Source organism: Ascidiella aspersa, chromosome 2 (assembly GCF_963924565.1).
Source record: "Ascidiella aspersa chromosome 2, kaAscAspe10.2, whole genome shotgun sequence".
In the NCBI taxonomy this organism is placed as follows: Eukaryota; Metazoa; Chordata; class Ascidiacea; order Phlebobranchia; family Ascidiidae; genus Ascidiella; species Ascidiella aspersa.
The window spans coordinates 5,876,783-5,891,904 of record NC_139448.1 but is presented as its reverse complement, the minus strand read 5'-3'; positions in this window follow the sequence as shown (position 1 = coordinate 5,891,904).

Sequence of the window (15,122 nt, the reverse complement as noted above, 5' to 3'; positions counted from 1 at the left end):
CAAGTTGAAGTTTCTACAAACTTTGCGACAACAGTCTACGCTTTTTCAACCAACAACATTTTAACAGGTCTTTCAAAGGTTAAAAGTTTAGGACTACGAGACTATTGTAAATGTGTTGAACAAATTTCGCATTTTGAAGGTGATTATGTCTGAATATGCGGCTTAAGTTGTGCTACAAACATACAATCAATATTATATAACAGTGCCACCTTGTTTTCTAGGTTAAAATCTCAAAACAGGCTAATATTTACGCATTTTAATTATCGTTAGGCCTACACTAACCATTTTATATGAACCTTAAAATGTAAGATATCCCCGTGATTTAATCGAAGAGTGATCTGAAAACTAAACCTACCCACAATGTTGTACAGATATTAGGATTTGTCCCAATATAACTGCAAACTCAGAGTGCCAAAACCCTCGTTTTTTGAGCCCGAGGTAAAAAGGCAAGTTAAACACACTTACGATTTCCGAAATATTCACTATAGTCTACGATTTAACCATTGCCATCAACCATTTAATGCGGATTACATAAATTGTCTATTGACCTGGCTCTTATCGAAAACGTGACTTTAGATGTGACGGGAAGCTTTAATATAACAACAGAAACTGAATCGCAAGGTAAATATAAGTGCATTTAAAACCGCTTACTAATTAAATAGAGTGTTGTAATAGGAAATTGGATTAACCTGCGAATTTTTTTTATTTTTTTTTTGATTTACAACTAAACAGGAGTAATACCATTCGCCAAATGGTTTCAAAAAACAGATTAAATCGTTTTTGATTTGTAGTCTACGACACAACCATGTCATCTGGAAGATTTTCAGGAAACCTAACCACAACATTACCCACTGCAATCGCGGGAGCTGTGCTTCTTTGCTGCGCAGTAGTTGCTGCTGTGTATTGCCTAAGGTGGGTGGAAGGTTCGGTTGATGCAAAAGTGTACCGTGGTTTGTTTACCGATGCTCTGTTTCCATTTCAGGAAGCGTAGAAGGACGGAGGCGACTAAAACAGCAGCAACACAACCGAATAACGGTTTATTCTAAGTTAAACGTATTTTTTTTAACTTTTTTTTTTGCTGTATTTTAAGTCCATGATTATGTGGGACATTTTAACTGCTAAACGACCTTTTGCGAAAGATCGATCAGCCTGGATAAGTTTGCATGAATATGAGGCATTATATATAGACCAAGAATGAATAATGAAGCCCCCCAAAAGTGCAAGTATAGGTATCCTTGTGAATAAAAAGGTATTTCAATGTATATAAAATGCTGCCTATTTCTGTTTGGAATGTGATATTTGTTGTACGCCAACTACAACATCCGGTTGTTATGCTTCAATCACCTAATATAGTTTACCCAAATCCTCACAAAATTGTAATCTATTTTGCTCCTGCCGTAGAATTAAAAAGTGTACCTTTACTATTGTTAATTCGTTTTTTTATTTTTAAGTTTATGTCTTGCATAGGCCGGTCGGTTCTTCATTTGAAATTATTTTGACTCGTACAGACCAGGATGAAGCGGAAAACGAGTACGAGTTGCCAGAAACGCGTCAAGAATACTCAACGCTGCAACTCGAAAGCAAACAACAAAACGACAACGAATATTCGCACCTGAACATGACAGGAATGGCAACCTCAACCACCGCCGTTAATCCGGCTACTAATGGGCAAAACCAATGTTCAAGTGGTATATTGAGTGTGGAGTACAGCACGGTGGAAGACAATGTATCCATTTCCATACAGGAAGCGGTCTACTCCGAAGCAACACGTGGTAAGACATTAAATAAATTATGGAAATGATTATATTCTAAAGAGAAAGCATGATTACAGGTAGTTATGTGTTTCGGAGCGATACCAAGTAGAATGGAAAACAGTAACAAACTTGCAAAGATTCCGTGGTTTTAATGATCCCAAATTCAATTTACGAACAAAAATGGTATAACCCGCCTGTTTTTTTGCATCTGACTCAAAACACGCGAACTCTAAATATGTAGTTTTTCCAAAAAATAAAATCAAACTGACCAAAACTTTTTACACTGTTTACTTGTTTTTCTGGCAATTAGTCCGCAGACCCGGCCTAATCAGACATTTGCAATGAAATACGCCCCTTTACGTTGCAATACGGAAATTTCCGAGCAAGCAGGGTGCAGATAGCACGCAAATTTCCATATTTATAGTGCAACGGTATAACCTATGTATGATTTTCAAGGAGCTGAACCACAAGGAAATGAAACAGAGTCGTCACAAACCTACAACTTCGCTGACGAAGCATCTAGTCACCTTGCAGATTCCAACACCCAACCTACCAACAACGACATGTATACACGGCCGTTATAAAGCGTTGAATCGTTGAACTCACGCCACAAAATATCGCACAGAGGAGTATCTGAAATTCACTATACCGTAATCCAAAGCACATATACGATATATCAGTTTTTCTGTTGACTGAAAATCTACGTCATAATACTGATCAGTTGGTCAACCACCTTAACGCACCAAAAATAGTGTAAGAAAATTAGCGTGATTTATTTTTTTGACGCACAATTTTCGTTTACGCATTAACTTGACTATGTCTCACCCTTGCACTTGAAGGACGTCGTGGAATTAATTATGCTCTTAATATACCTTCTACCCATTGTTTCACATTGGAGGAAATATGGCGCCCCGTATTAATGCAGGAATTATATGGCGCCCCGTATTAATGCAGGAATTATATGGTGTCCCGTACGACATAAGCTGATCGCAACGTCACGCTGTATTGAAGTGCCCACGCAGTAAAACTGTAGAAGCTGTTTATGGTCGTACCTTTTTCAATATGTCTTGATAATCGTTTTATGATTTCGGAAATCAGCCTCAGTACAATTAGAAAAACAAGCACAAGAAATGGTAAAGACATGAACCCGTATTTTAAAGTAAAATTGTCAACCAAACGGTTTGACCAATTGTCCCAAACATGTAAAAACATGCAAATATTACCCGTATTTTTTTTGTTCTTTTAATGCTAGTTATTCATTTATTTATTTAATGAACTTAGTGTTTAATTCCGCATTATTTTTTTTTAATAGCTTCTTTCACTTTTTAAAAAAATTATAAGCTTACCGCAAGTTTATGCTGCCTTGAAGTCCACGCATACAAACTATGTATGTCTTGATTTAAGCGTCGCGGCAAAATTATGAGCTTTTTTCCCGAAATCGGTCTCTGCGCAATTAAAAAACCAAGCACACGAAGTGATTCAAAGAAACGTAAAATTCCCTTACCTAACAAATTGATCAATTGTAAGTAAAAACATGCCTATATTACTCGTATTGCTTGAATATTTGAATTCTATTCATGCAACCCCAAGCTGTATAAGCATGCAATATTTAGTTTAGCGATTTTTTGATCTTCAAATATATACATTAAGCGGCTTTTAAAAAGTAACCACGTTCGGGTTTTAGACTACCGATGCTTGTGACATATAATCATCGATCGAAATGCATAACCTTTAATTTGGGGCAAGTTTTATCATTAACATTTAACGTTGTTGTAAATAGGGTGTTATTTAAAGTTTGATAAATGCTCCATTGTGTAAAGAACCTCGCGTTTGTGGAGTTGTAAGCTATCTGCAACGGTCTGCTGTGCCTTTGAATCTAATTGTATTATATTTAAGAAATAATTTAATCGTGTAACACTGAATTTACTAAGTATGTCTAAAAGTTTTGTTAATAAATCTACTTGTTCAGCACAAAGTACCATAACTCACACTACTAAAATCTAGTCAAAATGCCTTATTGCAAGTGTTATTGTAAATTAATAAGGTCGTTGTTATTACAACGGAAGCCATCGCACAGTAACCGAATCTGATGATCAATGACGCAAGCAAGACAGGCTAGAAAACCAACTATAGCCTGCAGTGGGGTTCAAACTCACGGCCTACTGTCGCTCTGCCAACTGGGCTACACAGGCTTAAGGGGAGCGAGTCGATAAACATTCTGTTAGATAATTGTGTTTTCTTTAAATCCCTTTGAATTATCTTTTTTGTAGTATTTACTGGCAGGGTACGTGACACACAGCGACGTATTAGAACACAAGTAATGCAGGCCCAAGTACTGCAAGAGTGGCGGTTATATACAGGCACAGCAATACGTCATAAAGGTCGCACTCAACAATCCTATACAACACAGTATTATTATACAACAACTCTACATTTTTCGTAACATGTATGTGTCTTGCTTTGATTTTACAATGTGAAACAATATAAAAGCTCATATCACAAAGAATATTAGTTGTAACTTCAGGTTAGTAGAAAACAAAAGGTTTAAATCAAAACAAGATCTATGGTGGAAAATATATTGTTTACAAACCAACTATAAACTTAAAAACACTTACCTTAGGATCTGATGATATACGTTTATGACCTTGAGTAGAAGTTCATGAAAGCTTCTTACCAAAACGAATAATAATCTTTGCTAAACAAACAGTTACTGTTAAACCTTAAAGCTGCAGCTTACTTTAAAATGCTGATGAAATGACAAGTTAACACAAGACTGCAAGACTTGTATACAATCATCGAAGAAAAAAGCACGGCGCCTTTAGGCAAAGCGTGAGGATAATAGAAATCAGCGAAGAAATAGAAGAATAACACGAAACATTTAATGTGAGAAAGAAATACAAAACGCTACAAATAAAATTTTGATAATTTAATGTTTAAACTGTAAAAAGTCCTCTTTTAAGTTTGATAAGTTATCACTGTTTTACGTTTGTTTTTTATTAAGTATTACCAAACAACAATCCGAGAAACCGATTAGTATATTGACAACTTTCTAATACTCTTTGATTCCATCTTGTATCGTGTATTATAAAACTAAATATTTTAATTGTTTTCAAGTTGTCAAAGTTATACTTATAATTCCAGTCAAATGACAGATGGTAATGCTGACAAATGCAAATATATGGGAAAATCCTAAAATTTGCTGCTGGAGCGCCACTTTATTTAATTATAACAACACGTAAACTGTAAGGAGACACTTGTAAAAGACTATTCAGGTACATCAGTAGGTGAACATTTTAGTGTTTCCTATTATTATTCTTAAGCATATAAGTGGCGTCTAATGAAAGACACACACATACATGTGTTTAATAACATCTGTGATCTAGCTCCTCGGAAGCTGCTTTATGACCAACGATTACGGCTTCCGCAATAATAGTTCACCGAAAAGCCATCGCAGACTCGCCGAATCTGCCCATCTCTGATGCAAGCAGTGCAAGCCAGAAAAACAACTGGCCTGCAGTGAGGTTCGAACCCACGACCTTCGGTCAAGCCGGGACCGTCGCTCTACCAAGTTCGAACCTCACTGCAGGCCAGCTTGCATCATAGATCGAGTAGTATCGTACATCCCCATAGTTGTGGTATACGGAACAGAAACTTGATTTGTACCAATAAATATATAAATAAAAGTGTATGCTGGAACAGATAATCACAACTTGGCAAAGCCAAAACTAAAACGACATTACAACTACACGGAACACCTAAGCAAACAACGTGGTCCACTGAATATGAAGCGTAGATTTAGCCGACGTTACTTTTTATTTTGCTTTCTTAAATAAAAATGTTAGATGTTCAGGCCTGAACTTTTCTAAAATCATATGCTCTGTTCGACTTTGTTCCGCGTTGGAATTTCTCGCGTTATTTGATGCCAAATAGATTTTCTGTGTAGATCAAGTAAACACGTTCAAAGATAAACATAGGAGCAGGTGACCTAGGGCAAAACATAGACATATAAACACAGGAGCAACATGAAAAAAGTAAATCTCCATCGTATCTGTTTGGTTACCATTAACAAAATTGTCAAAAAATATTATAATTGTGACAAACAATTCAGTTAGGTCATGCTGATGTTTTGTATAGCGCGTTTCTTCACAAACGTTAAGAAGTTTGAAGAGGCGGTTTCTTTAAGGAAAGCTATGACTCTAAAGCAATAAGATAAATGTAACTACAGTATAAGAGGTTATCATAAGGTTGCTATAAACCTTATAGTCGTACGAGTCGCATTATAGTGCTCTAAACGACTTTTGGCCGGATGAGGATTGTGCAGAAATAGAAAAAAGTGGCCAGGAGTATCCTTGGAATAACATACGATGCGACAACAAGAAAACCTACATTTGTCAGAGACCAAGTGGTGAGAATATTTCATTTCCAGCGTTACTTTCCTACATGAAGCTAAATTTGTTTTTTGTTTTCCTGAACGAAATCAAAATTGAATGATGGTCAAAATAATTTGTGAGGGTAATTGCTTCCATAGTTGTACATAAAACATGTCAGACCCGCTCGAAGCTAATAGGTTATATCGTGTAATACAAGTACCACGTAAAATACAGCTGCCATATTGCAAAGAAGTTATACGTTCACACCAAGCGCAAAAAATAAACTTACTAGATGAACCATCATCAATTGCATGTTTAAGACGTTCTAGGTTGAAAAACTTACATAAAAATTGGGCCGTATAGAATTTTTATCGAGTTTATTTTTGCAAAAATTAAGTCTCATAGGAATGTTATATTCTCTATAGGTGGTGCATGTATTTAATAAACACTGACAATATATAAACTGTTGCTACCAGGCATAGTAATATAAATCAAAAAACAGCTGCTCCGGTAATTTTAATTCCATTAAAAATAAAACCCCAAAACAAATTAAAACAATGACAATGTTCAAAAATCAGTTTTAAGAAACAACTACCCTATACTTTAAGCTAAACGTTCTTTGTATAAAATTAGCATGTACATTAGTTGTTCGCGTTGACGTAAATCCAATCAACATTTTGTGTTTAGATAAACTTATAACGACAAGTAGCGTGATGCAAACGAGCTTGGTCACTTCATCACCATTTACTTCAGTTACAACCAACGCAAAACAAACGACGACGGTTTTCAAAGCTCACACGACTGCACCAACTGCTTTGGAATCCACCACTATATCAGGTAAGACAAATCTGCTTCTTCTCATTTTGTTGAATAGATTTAAAAAGAAGGAATGTGTGAAAATTTGGATTCCATTTATAACTCCGTGATAAGAAGAACATCACAATCGGGATAAAACACAGTTCCGAATAAGACTACAATAGAAGTGATATACCTGTAAAATAGTCTAACCCATTTTTTAACCCGATCCATTACCACCAAAAAACCCAATCAGGGCCAAAAATCCGGTGCCAAAATAGATTCTTATACAAGTAATAATAAAGATAATATGTTTCACTTTTATGCAACGCGCGTTAATATCCTAGCACTAGAAAACTTAAAAGAAAAAATTAGAAGTAGAATTACCAAGGTCTTGCAATATTGAACGACTGTGACAAGGAATAAGAAGTGAACATTGCAAATTAAATAGACAACCTATTCGCATTTAAACTATTGACTATATACATTTCGCGACGCGGTTTAGAGCTTTAGTTTTTGCGCACTGAGGACGCCAGGGCAAAGTCAATCTATTAAAATTAAATTACTTCCGCGCATTCGAAACATGCCGCTAAGAAAACTTAAATGCGCCACGACTCTGTATAATTGGCCACGCGGCAAAGCTACAAAAGCATATACAGTCTGTGGTGAAACTCTAAGTTAAGGTTTCAGGCAAATTGCAAAGGTTGGTTGACAAAATAAGCGACACTTAAGTCAAAATAAATCGAGATCCACGATGTCCGATGCATCACCTTCGTGGGTAGAAAGGTTAAACACGATCGCAGTGCCAAACCAAGCAACTGAAACGGTTAACGCAATATTTTACGCGTATTCCGAAAACAAGGCATCTAAATACAGTTTAAAATATAATTATTGAGTAATTTATGTCTATTAAAACAGAAACACAAATTTTGAATACAAAGACCCAACTATACGTAATTTTCGCGAAACAATATATGTTCAGGCATTATAACGTTTTTATTAATTTTAGCTTTATAAAGATTTATAAAGATTAACGTGCTCCAGGGTAAGCTGCTCTGTTTAACTGAACTTATGATACTTATCTACTTATATCAAACAAAAGCTTATTATAAAGAATTATATTTTAACAGGCGATCAAATATCTAACAATTACACGGACGGTATTATAATCTAATCCAGACCTGTAGGTAATTGACTACACATCAGAGTTTAACATTGGCAGAAGAATGTTTAGAATAAAGTGTTGTTCAGATTAAAATAACTATTCCCTTGTTCACAGCTCAAAACAGGCCTGTTAAAAAGGATTCTGGTCAACTCCTCAACATAGTGATAATCGTGCTTGCAATTCTCTTATTGGCATCAGTTTGCGTCAATGTTGTTCAGCTTTGTCGCCAGAAAGGGCAAGTAAACATTCAACCATATTAAAACTGTCATGGATTTGCCCATATTTCTAATTTCGTACACTGAGTTAAGTTGTGGCACTTTAAGACACTGCACTGCTCTAGAGCATGCACGGCGCACGCATTATGCACGCGTTGCTTTATTGCGTTGGCATTTTGCTAGCGTCCCCAAACAAGTAGCCATCATTGGTTTACATTGGAATTGTGATTGCATACTGCGTGTTTTTTATTTCTTGGTACAGCATAATTTCAACGCCCACGAGAAATTAGCCTTGAATAATACAAGAGTTGCTAAGATTATTTAATGTGTGACAACTCAAAAAAAACATACAACTATACGATATTAATGACTGCCTACAAAACTGAAACTTTTAAACATTTTTTGATATTTCAGTATCTTTAGTAATATAAAACACTGGTGCTAATAGAATTAAATTAGTTCCTTTTTTAAATCTTGTATCTTAAACTGCACTGTACTAACTGGACATTATTAGTAAATTAAATAACATTCTTAGCACGTAAATCAATTTAAAATAAACCAAAGTTCATTTTGCTTTGCAAATATTACGTACTTATATACCGTAGTTTATCCTGTAACAGGAAAATAAATATAGCTTGCCCATTTAGCTACATATAACTAAGCCCCTAATTTTTAGATTATTACCAAAAAAGATTCTGAAGTGGTGATGGAAAGTGCCTACGAAGTTCCCATAACAAGCACATCTCGTCCAAAACACGTCTACGTTAACACCAACGGTAAACACGTAGTGCAGAACGTGACATGTTTACATAAATATGCTGTTGCTACCAGGCATAGTGACATGTTTACGTTACCAACAAAAGTAAAACACGCAACATAAAATTATATTTATTAAACAAATTGCATATTTAATTTATAATATTTTAAGACCTAAAAAAATGTTTTGACGAAGACGAAGAAAACGGTTACGTGAATCCCAACCCCGTGTTTCCGGTCCAGGGAAATGATGAAACAGACCTGGGATACGTCGAGTTCAAGTCGCCAGGTCAATCATGCTAATCAGCTAAAGCAAATTAATTACCAATAAAACACGGTTGGGTTAAATTAATTCTCGGGAGATATTTTACGTGAAATGAGACATTCAACGTTCCCTACTGAAACATTTTTATATATATTTAGATAACTGCTATGATCGCAGCATTCTGAACTGTTTTGTTTTCTTATTGCTAGTGAATCACGCGTCCTAATTGTTACTCATCATTATTTGTACATCATTATCATTATGTTCGGTTATTATTAATCTTTGTTCAAATTTCAGGTCTTGTTTTAATTTGATGTTTAGTGTTGTTTTTGTGATTTGTTACAAATAAAAACAATTTAAAGTTCCACACAATGTTAGCCAACACAAATTGTTTTTGGTTTTACTTAGAAGTCGGTTTATTTTGATTTATATTAGCATTTCGCTAAACGCTACTAAAAAGTTTTCAGAAGCCTTTAATCAAAACAATTGTTTCGACTATCATCAAAACGTGTAGAGGGCACAGTATTTGATGTAGGCTTAATCTTATATTTTTTGAGACTACATTCGCGTCTAATGTGGCATTTTAACAACCATTGAAAACTTGTGCCTCCGTCATTGTTAAGTAAGTGTGTACTTTTCTAAATGTGTGTTTTTGCGGGCCGTTTTAAGAATTAATATCAGCCCAAGGGTGTTTTACCATGGCATGGTACGGCATGTAAACTCAATTTTTCGCCCTTGCATATTGGCGCATGAGTTCAGTATCGAAGAGCGGGTGTTTGTAAGTTGAGTTGTTTTATGATGTAACTTATGACGTCACAACTTTTATTTAAAATGTTTTGCGGCCCATCGAAATATTGAAAGTGGCAATGCGGCCCATTATGCTAAAAGCTTGGCCATTCCTGACATAGCCTATAGTGAATTTGTTTACGTCACGTTTACTAAACATACCAAAAATATCTCGAAACATTAAAGCACTTTGTGTATTTTGAAATAAACTCAAAATGTATTATGTTTGCAATATTGAATTGTTACTGTCGATTACAAATCAAATTGGTATACTTAGGTGGAAATTTTCCATACATTGTAAATTTATACAACTCTTTACGAAAATCTTATGTTTGAGAAGCGGTTGTTTTATAATCTAAGACTTGACAACTAATCTAAGACTTAACATGCGATTTATAAAAGTCAGCAACGATCAAAGTCGTAAACAGGACTGTGAACTACAGGAAGCTATTTATCACGCGGTGTTGATGTAAAAACATTTTTAACGTTTAAGATCTTTACGGAAATACAAAACAACCACGTTTAAGGTGTGCATAAGGGAATAGTTCAAAATAATCAAGAATAAATAAACACTCATTGTTTTTATATATTCACATTTAAGATCGTCGCGGCAAAATGAGATACGTTTTCCCGCCGAAACGAATAAAATTCCTCGAAGTTAGTCATATATTTGTTTTTAAACGAAAATCCTTTAGCTATAATCCAGTACATATTCGCCAAAGGTTGGCTTTATAGGCATGAAATGCTTAAGGTTTACTTTTCGGGATAAAAACATTCAACACTTTCAAATTTAAATTACCTTGTTGTGTTGCAGTGTCTTAAATTAACCTTCCTGTATTGTTGTATGATGACACATATTTTCCAACAAGGTTGCACAAAGGCGCAACGCAATATAGAGATTTGGGTGGCTTGCCTGGAAAAGCCACCGATAAGGGCATATATAGAGCATAACATATATGTATCAAAATCAATAAAATGTCGCGCTTTTTTTGCTTTACTATAACTATATGGCAGTTGTCGAAGTAAGGCGGAACGGCGTCCCGGTTTATCATGAACTATTATTTGTTTTCGTCATGAATACATTCTGTGTATTGACTTACAATACGCGACTTAGAAAACTTACTCTGCTATGAACGCGTATATAATGCAACGTTAGGCGCGATGTAGGCTTGATGCCGTTTGCCATACCGCCTCTTTAACAACCTACCAGACAATGACGTAGCATGCTATAGTCACGAAGAGCCCACGGTATAATGATTTGTTTCATTGTGTATAACTACGCAAAAACTCTATAAGTATTCACAATACATCGGGCTTATTGCTGGTGGTATGTATTTAAAGTTCGGCTAAACTGCAGCTGTCTTTTAACAGTTAGATATATATATATACGTTCAACTTACAATATTGCACGATTTAAAATATCATTTGATTTTAAATACAACGTAAACTGGTTAGAATTAAACGAATTCCGAAATTGAAATCACTTTTTTGTACAGTTTAATAGTCGCTTTACTAATCAATGGGTTTTACTGAAATTGTATTTCTGTGCTTCTTTCTGGCGACGAATTCCTCTGCTGTGGATTGGAACAAGTTGGACAACTTACAATACGCTGTTGTTAATGGTTCGACCGACTTCGATGGAGCAAGTTCTGCTTGTGCTGGAATGAATGCGACACTTGCCAAAGTCTACTCGTCAAAGATCCAGACGTTTCTAACAAACTTAACAGGTATGTCTTATTCTAAACTGTTTCGATACATTTGAGGTTTATGTATTTCATTTTAATATTATTTCCAGTTCCAAATAAAGGGTTTTACATCGGTTTGAAGCGAATAAGTGGTGGTGAGATTCGATGGTTGGATGGGACAGCTTTGGTGTATAAGTCATGGGGAGTTAATCAACCTGACAACCATGGAGAGGGTGAGAATTGCGTCACCATGGGAAATGCCAGGAGCTGGAGTGACAGTATGTTGAGGTATGATATTCCTTGTACCACCCAATTTTGTTGCATTTGTCAAAGAACTATTGGTGAGTGAATACATTTTATTGGTTTTTAAATAAAACAGACAAACAGAAACCAGACAGCTCAATTGAAAATGCTACAAGTTCTTTATAAGAATTTAAATAGATCAAAATAGCTGAAAAAATGTGGCAAGGATCAGAGATTTCTGTTTAAGGGTGCCCATAAAATTTTCGGAGAAAAGTCACCAAATTGCGTCCAGCTAATTTTGAATTGAACAAGTTTTACTTAAAACACTATAACCATATATCCCGTGCAAAAATTAAAATAACTAGATTAACCAAGAAAAAATTGCAATTTAGTAAAAGTTCACTATAGGCGTTAAAAGAGACGCTATACCTATACAAAACTACTTTCAAAAAACGCGTCGAACTTATAGTTTATCTAGTTTAGGTAGGCCAACATTGTACTTCAAATAGGGCTGTTATACAAGCGATGTTTTGCCATATTTAATAAAAACTTTAAACCTTATCATGCATTGCACAAATTTAAGCCAACAGACCACCACAAAACGAGTTACTAATTTAGCTCCATATAATATTCACGTTAAGTTGCCTTAGTCTTAAAGTGAAGCCATAATAAATATTTCACTTCTAGATCTTGTTAAGACAAGTAGCGTGATGCAAACGAGCTCTGTCACTTCCTCGCCATTCATTCCAGTTACAACCAACGCAAAACAAACGACCACCGGGAATTCTGTCTCCATGGGCAAAGCTAATACCACGGCACCAACTACTTTGGTTTCCAGCTGCGTACCAGGTAAGACAATTCTGATTCATGTGATTTTGCCATAATTTTACATTGGTCAAAAATAGTCATTAATACAGCCAAAAAGATAAGCATAGTAAAAACATATCTTAAACCAATTATATAAGAATAAAATTGTTTAAGATTTCCTTAAACATGCATAGATCCCAATATAAAATACAAAATCCATAACGTTGGAAAACCAGAAACCCGGAAAACTACCACAAACTATTGGGTCGGGCTACGGTTTTGTTACATAAACCGGCAACCAAATAGGAGTGGGTTAATACTTTAAAACGTGAGTTAACTTCGTGTTTAAGTTAGGGAGTTATTTTTAGATGCAATATTAGCTTTTGTTTTGCGCCTTGGGGAAGCCCAACTAATTAACTTGAAGCACTTCACAACATCACGTGACCGGTGTGCCGCGGCAAACTGCTATGCCGCTAAACCGTCAGGTGTGTCACGATGCTTCTCAATGTGCTTTATTTTTTTCTTTTTTTTAAATGCTACTTTTGACAAAAAACAACTTTCCTTTATATTTCAACCTCGTTTAAAACCTAAGTAAGGTTCAATCGCCAAATTTAAACGCTATAAAATAGTTTATTTAACTCGTACAACTACCAGGAGTATAAATATACAGTAATCGTTTACTTTACACCAAAGTTTGAAGTAAGGTTATCCATACGCTTAAACCCATGAAGTAAATGTATTACAGTGATTGTTAAAAATAATCTTTAAAAAAGTATTGTTAAAAACAGCATCTTCCAAAAAAGTAAATTAGGCAAAAAAGTACAAAACCCAATTATCAGATTTCAATTTTTGTAATATGCTGTTTAAAGCCTTCAATGTTTTCCTATCAGCTACTTCACGGGGTGCACTTTGAGCACCTCAACCGTCTTAAGATATTTTCAGAAGAACCCGTAAAACCAGAAATATATTTGCTTATGTTGCTTATTGTCGGTCGTCAAATATTTCGGAGGTGTGCCGCCGAATTTGTTCAGGCTCTGTTGGTGTACCGTAAGTGAAAAAGGTTGCGGAGCACGGACCTAAACATGTTGCCGCTAAGACACTTTTTGCGCCACCACCAAAAATAGTGCGACGCAATACGCAAAAAGCGGTTTAAAAATGGCATTAATGATAAAATGCTGGCAAAATGGGAATATATAAGTGTATACCGGGATTCTATAAAAAGTGGTAAATTTAGTCATACCCTACTCAAGACGTTTTTTACTTATAGAACAAAGGGTGTTGTAGAAATAAAATTTACCTAGAAAACTACACTTAACTATTGCTCTATTCATAGCTCAAAACAGGTCTGTTAAAACGGAATCTGCCCACGGTCTCACCATAGCGGTAGTCGTTCTTGTTCTTCTCTTGTTGGCATCCGTTGGCATAAATATTTTTCAGCTACGTCACCAGATAAGGCAAGTAAAGACATACAACCGAATAAAAACTGTTGCTCGAGATGGGTGACAACGTTTTAATATAAACAAAACAACTGTTTAGATTTTCACTTTTGCCAATAAGCGCAAGGATGGCCAACCGAAACGTATTATGATTATTATGTTTAACGTGTTTTGGGTATTTATAGAAATTCAATAAGCTGATGCTCATGAAACTATTATTTTTTAAAGTAAAAAGACATAAATTAACCTAATTTGCCCTTAATATAAACAAAAGATTTGTGTGACATTGTAAATGTAATTAATATCAATAGCTTGCCCATTTACCCAGAGTTAAAAATTTCCTAAATTGCTAGATTCCCTAAAAAGAATTCTGAAGTGGTGATGGAAAGTGCCTACGAAGTTCCCATAGCAAGCACATCACATATCTACGTTAACACCAACGGTAAACGTAATGCTAGGTGCACTATAACTAGTCCTCCTTTTAGTGTTGGCACCAAAATGAACGGATACGAAATGAGTCGAATAGACTAAATTCTATGCCACGAAATACACCGTGAAATGGATAGTTATTACGCGATTCTAAACTGAAAGTTTCTATTTTCAATCTAAACTACCACCGGAAATTCGCAAACTCCTATTGTATTCTCTAGAGTAGACTAAACTCCTTAAAATATGCGAAACTTTGCTTGTTAGATTATTTAAATACTGTTCAATAAATCTGGGAATAATTCGAAGTGAATAGCTGTTGAAATTTCACTCATCGCTGAATGCAACACTTATAATAAAAAAAACTAATAAAAGATGTAACGAAAGTATATCGACAAATCTAGGAATTGTTACGCGAT